Consider the following 6,670-nt stretch of genomic DNA (forward strand, 5'->3'; position numbering starts at 1 on the left):
GAGAATTGTGTATCGCTTCTCGGCTCATTGAGCTAAGATCAAAGTGTAGTATCTGTTCTTATCAGCTTAACATCTGATATACACTTACCGAGTGTTCAAATGTTAAACTAATTTATGAAAAATGGTGGAGATTTGGGGCTTGCTTCTACTCCACCGCGGGTTGACCCGGTATCGCAGTACCACCGGGGACGGCCCATATTTATCAATATAATTATTGCAATATTTTTAACCATCAATGTGACAATAAACCTCGGTTTTACTCGGCCTTACATTCTATACAAATATTTACAGATTTATCTACGTGAAAATATTTTTAGTAAGAAACATAATTTTTGTCACAAGCTTGCTGAAAATTAATTTAATTTTATCATCATTGTTATTTGTACCACTTCGCCGTTTAATCGCAAATAGTACTCCCCTTGGTATAATTTTGATTTCGTTGGTCTTTAGAAAAGTTCTACGATTATAATATATGCATGTTCCAAATAAAATAATTACTAATATAAAAATCATATCGATTGTCGATACAACGTCGGATTTATAGTTTATGATATAAAATATGCAACATTGTTTACAACAATAACTGGTAGCCATGAACATTTTTTCAAAATAAAACTGTATTTGTCGTGAGATCAAGAGCAAATATTTTGAATGTACCTATCTCTTTTTTCCAATTACTTATAATATATTCAGTGACGCATTGAACCAATATGAGTATAATTACAGTTTTAAACGTACATTTTCTACAATATTATATTCAAGAGGTTTTTGTAAAAGTTAAAATATATTTCATTAATCTATTTTTATTGTTATCAAAAGTCTCGAACAAAGATTGATATATAGAATACAGGAAAACTTGCGACAAATTATTGAAAGATGAAGATAACATGTTGTTGTGGCGATGGATCTTTAAAAAAAGGAGACATTATCGACTTTATCGTAGTATGTATATTAAATTTACCTTGTACGTTACACGAAAAAAAGTTCGGAACTATTTGATTGTTTGGTTATCGATCATCAATATTGACAATATTACGTACAAGTGTTAAAAATCAGTTATTTTATTAAATTGTACTTTTGCAGTTTGACACTATAAAAATAATCACTACATAAATTTCCATAAATTCCCCATTGGTAATGGATTACGTCCATTCTTATTCATAATAGTGACTTGTGATCATTGTTTTTGTTGTCTGCCACTGACAAAACAACGCGCTTCAGTCGTATTTTTATCGACTTATTATTAATGCCGGAGTTGAAATTTGCGCACGAATGACTTGAAATTATATTGACATTTATAGTAAGCCGTTGGGAATATTAAAATATAGATTATGATAAGTAAGTAAATGTTACGACAGTCAATTGCGTTGTGACATAAAATGCTATCACTAATGTGCTTATTCACTGTAATTGGACGAGATAAACAAAAATAGTTGCCTAGAATTTGTCAAATATCGATTTTTTTTCACTTTCTAATAAATGTGACAGGAAAATGTTGCAAACAACAACGGTTGGTGATTCTCACTATAACATCGGAAATGGGTGTGTCAATTTAATTGCTAATTGTTGCCAGCGATCACCAGCGTCAGATCGATACGGTTGCAACTAGTAGTCTTACATCTCCTAGCTCAGCTCATAGTCAGAGGGGTAGATCGTAGGTCTCAACCAACCTTGGTCGAATCATGGAGACGAAAGATAGACTGACGTCCGACTGCAATCGCATGGTCACTATTGGTACTTAACAAGTAGGGTACGGTTAGGTTAGGATGTTTATTTTTCAATAAGGACATATTATTTTATTTCATACTTATTGATATTTATGAGTGATCGATTATATCATAAGAATAACTAAACTTTTTGTTGTCATATAGATTATTAAGTAATCAACAAAATAGTATTTACATGTATAAATAAGTAAAAGTAATAGTTTATAGAAATAAATAAATGCTTAGCCTAGCGTATTTATATTTGTATAGTACGATCGGTTTCGGATTAAAAACTCGTCATTAGGCACACACTAAGTCAATAAAATCACGATAATGTTACATTCGAACGCTCTAAAGAACTTATTTAATCGATTTTCAAAAAATGCTAAAGGAATTTTCAACAAGATCAAATAAGTGTCGAGTACAATGATATCACTTAAAAAATAATCATTCCAATTGTATTATTATTACTGATCTAAGAGATTTTATTATACTTATGCTGAATACAATGAATCGAAGAAATAAAACAAAAATTAAAATAATTACGTACAAGTATTTATCAATATATAAAAAAATAAATAAATAGTTCATATAAAGAAATAAATAAATAAATAAATGAAATATAATAAATAATTAATATAATATAATAAATTAAATTTATTGAAATGCTTTTCAATGAAGCTGGAAACCGTTAAAATTTATATTAAATAAAGGTTGTAAATTCAATACACATCAAGCATCAAATTTTAAATCAATCAAAACCCGATTAATAGTACAATTTGAATCAGTTATATTTATAATTATTTATTTTTATATATAAACTATTTATTTTATGTATATTAATTTACGAGTATCAAACATTTAATAATTTTCGACTTTAATTAAATTTTTTATTATTTTATTGAATATTTATCGCGCAAATCATGGATTTCAAATGTCATAACAAATATCCTTTTTGGTACAGCATTTTTATTTCCAGATCATTATTTTTTTATTTTTTATTTTTTTAGCAACTATGGTTGCTGACATGTAATGTGTTTCATAGATATCAGTATAATAATATGTCAAACGTTTATTTAGTATATTTAGTTTATTTTAGTATATTGCAATTAATTGACACAATATAGTTAAATTTTATTTTACTACTCAATAAACAATATTCATTATTAGAAATACGTATATTTTTAATTTTTTTAATTATTTCAATTTTCGATAGAAAAATTTTAGGTTTTGTTTTATTTATATTTTCATATTCAAAGAAATTATATAAACTTAACATTAAATTCATAAATATAATATTAAATATATCGATTAATTTAAATTATATTTACTGTAGATACATATAGAGGACTATGTTAGGATCAAATTCAAACCAAATCCGTAAAAAGTTTATTAAAAAATAATATATGTACGTTAATATGGATTTCAAAAAAGCCCACGCACATTATTTGCCTTTCATCGAATACAAAATAGTTAAATGCCTATGATGATTTTTCCCAGCAATATTGTTAAAGTAGTTTTGCAGACAAGTTTTTTTTTACAAAAATACTGTTTTTATATAAATGTTGTTAACTTTAGCAAATAAATCATTCAATCACTCTTTATTGGTTTAGCAGTCATGATCCTATGGATTATTATTACGAAATTTATAGACATTATAATATATGTAAAAATCATCAAATTGTAGATAATGAGTTGTTTAATGAGCACAATTAAAAATAATTAAAATAATCATGAGAAGGCTTTGGTGAAAAATCACTTCACTTTATTCTGAGTTCTCACTTCCCGAAAGAAAAACACTCATATTTAGGATAACAAATGAGTGTGTGGGTGCTGACTACAAAATAAAAGTATATACTATCATTGCAAAGTTATCATTGTGATTTACTGTTGGAAAATAATTTATAATCCAAGTTATAATTAATAAATTACAACGTCATAATTAGTTATTTAGGCACCAGCAAACAGTGCAGAATGCAAATATTTTCGTTTTCGTTTAAAAAGATTGGACACTGTAGTAATTATTTATAATCAAACGAATAGTTTAATTTGGTATGCGCGTGGATCGAGTTTCGTAATCGTAAGTTTAAAAACATGTTCCAATCACATCTATACACTCTATGAGCGGGAACAGATTAAAGTTTTCGCGTAATGCCCACCTATATTTGTGCAAATACTAATTGTAACAACAAATAATTAATATTTTCCATTGTCAATCGAATAGTTTTAATTTGTTGTTGTTGCGCTATAGATTCGAGGACACAGGAAAGCGAGGAAATTTAGCGCACGCCAGCAATAATTTTATTATTATTAAGCACACGGCCGTCGCGGCGGGAAGATTAAACACGGAACAATAGAACAATATAATAGCAGTATATTTTTCGTTGTATTGTTTGTGATCGTTTGTTATTGACGTAATTAAAATTACTTTTGATAGACATTGCATAAAAATTATTAGAAAACCCTGGCGGGAGTTGAAATTAACTGAAAAATAATCCCTCGAGCAAATAAAAACTATTATGTAATATTTGTAGATGTTTGAACACCGTTATGATATTACAATGAACAGGTTACCTTAAAATAATCTTCTGCAATAATCGTCTCGATTACTAATTCAGTACAAAGCTTTTGTAATTGAGACAGGGTTTCATTGTATTTACTCGTATTTTTATTCCATTTCGGTTCATTGGCTGTCATTATATTGATTCATTTCCACGAGTTTTCATCCCTCACCCCCGGAGCTTTCGCGAATTTTTGGAATGTAACGGTTTCCCGCAGTACAGCGTTAATGTAATAAAAGTAATACGATTACGCGCAATCATTCTGGTAATTTATTTGCTGGAGACAAATCTTGTGCTATTAATGCATAACGAAAAATACAAAGAATTCAATTTTCTATCGGAGCTCATTCACATGGTTTATGATCATGTGGTTTCAAAATAATCCAATGCTGGCCATAAACTTTCTTATTTTTCCGGTGAAAATCGTTTGCTATTAATTCCTCGAACGTTTCTTTCACAAACAGAACTTAAACACTCGCCAATAAGTTTTTCTTGGAAGATTTTTAACGTTTTTAAATTTCATAAAAATTCTGCAGATCTACGAAATACCTTTTGTATAAACTCATTATTTTACTTTCATAATTATGAGAGTAACTTTCCTTTTTTTTTTATATAATCAAGCATATATTTCAACTTTAGTCCTGCTAAATTTTAAATATACTGATCTTGGTAATTGATTTATTTGGACGTATATCACAATAAGAGGCACTACTCAACATCACACTGCATAATGAATGTCATTAGAATAGTATTAAGTCTATGTGGCAATAATTTTTGGGTTAATTTCGGTATACAGAAAAAAGTATCATCAACATAATAGTTTTAGTAATGTGTACCTAATTAAAGTTAAATAATCTACAGTTTGATATATAGTAGTTCGTGGTTTATCGCAATTCGTATTAAAATAGCTATCAAATAAAAATGTTTTACCGTCTACTCGGGTACAAAGACTAGAAACAATTTATTTTATACTTACTAGATTGTAGGTGCTATATTCCTTTATTTTGTGTCCTACGTGCGTTGAATCGTAATTAATTATCGAATCAATTGAGATTTACTGACCTGTAATATATGTAATATATATGTATTATATTATAATATTGTATATTTTTAAAGAATTATTTAAACAATTTTTTGCATTTATGATGATAAAAATACCTAAGTGTAAGTTTGTAATACAAATGTACAGTATATTACGTTCAGGTGTGGATCTAGAAATCACTAATTGGTGGAGGGGGCCAATGATAATCAAACACAGGTCGTCTGTTTACTCTATAAAACAGGGGTCACCAACCAGTTGATTTTTTTAAGAATATAGGTCGATCGCAATAAAAGTTTTTCTGCAAAACCAGTGCAGGCATCACATTTATAAACTTACATTATTTTTTATTATTTTTTTTTTTTACTTTTCTTGTGCACTAATAGAATATTCGATTATTAATAGTTATTATAATTAATAGACTTAAAATTTTTAATGTAGCTCACTTGTTTCTAAAGTGACCCCAGTTTCAGAAGACCATTCAAAATCGATGAGAGAGAGAAAGACAAAGCCTTTTAATCGTCCCTTGTGTCCCTTCTTTACTGTGATTAACTGATCGGTCCAACTACCGTTTGATTAATATCTATTATCTATATGATTAGTACACATTGTACCTTATTATTATTGTTCAATATTGATATATTCTAGAAAAAATAAAAAAATGTTAAACGGTTAAAAATGCGTTGAATTAACAATTTTTTGAATTAAAATTAAATTAATATTGACAATACCCGGGTAAATTGTTAATGGATAAGTTGATTTTTTTTTCGTAAATCACAATTCATGTGATTACATCATTCAAAATAAAATGGGCGAAATTAAAATTTCTGAATTTACTAAAATACGCGCTTAAAGTTTTCCTTATTTATATTTATCAAGCTTTAAATATGTTTATTTTATAAAAAAAAAAAAAAAACGTAGAAACGGTTGTAGGACGAAATTAAACATAATGTCCAGATATTTTGTAGATGTTTTAAAGTTATTTTTAATATGTGTTTTTTTAGAGGACTGTATAAGTATATTCTTATAAGATAATATTAATTCTTTAGTAAAGTGGGCCAATGATCGTGGTTTGGAGTTGAATATTTTAATGTATCGTTCTTTAGGACTCGTGAATAAATTAATTATCCATATGTGATTAATAAAAATCTTTTGTTGTTCGTGGGCAACACAGTTACTGACCTGGGTATTGTTTTTGATGGTGAATCAAATTTTTATGCACATTTAGATAAAATGTGTTGTAAAGCTTTAAAGACATTAAGCTTTATAAAATGGTAGTGAACCTAAATTAGTTACCCTCATAAAGTCCTTATACTGCGCTTTTGTGAGGTCGATATTAGAATATGTAGCTATATAGAGTATGG

At 27.9% G+C, this 6,670-nt stretch overlaps 1 long non-coding RNA gene and 1 other non-coding gene across 2 annotated transcripts; one reads left to right on the top strand and one right to left on the bottom strand.

The window, feature by feature from the left end:
* The first annotated feature begins 11 nt into the window (after positions 1-11).
* On the top strand, positions 12-202 carry LOC112691464. The gene has a single exon (XR_003149314.1). It is a non-coding gene; the product is annotated as a U2 spliceosomal RNA (small nuclear RNA).
* A 3,978-nt stretch (positions 203-4,180) lies between these two features.
* LOC112691452 lies at positions 4,181-6,590 on the bottom strand. Its single transcript, XR_003149308.1, has 3 exons — positions 6,489-6,590; positions 5,753-5,950; positions 4,181-5,329 (listed from the first exon to the last, which is right to left on the bottom strand). It is a non-coding gene; the product is annotated as an uncharacterized LOC112691452 (long non-coding RNA).
* Positions 6,591-6,670: the final 80 nt, after the last annotated feature.

The sequence above is a fragment of the Sipha flava genome, unplaced genomic scaffold (genome assembly GCF_003268045.1).
Source record: "Sipha flava isolate LNK unplaced genomic scaffold, YSA_version1 615_pilon_pilon, whole genome shotgun sequence".
Taxonomy (NCBI): domain Eukaryota; kingdom Metazoa; phylum Arthropoda; class Insecta; order Hemiptera; family Aphididae; genus Sipha; species Sipha flava.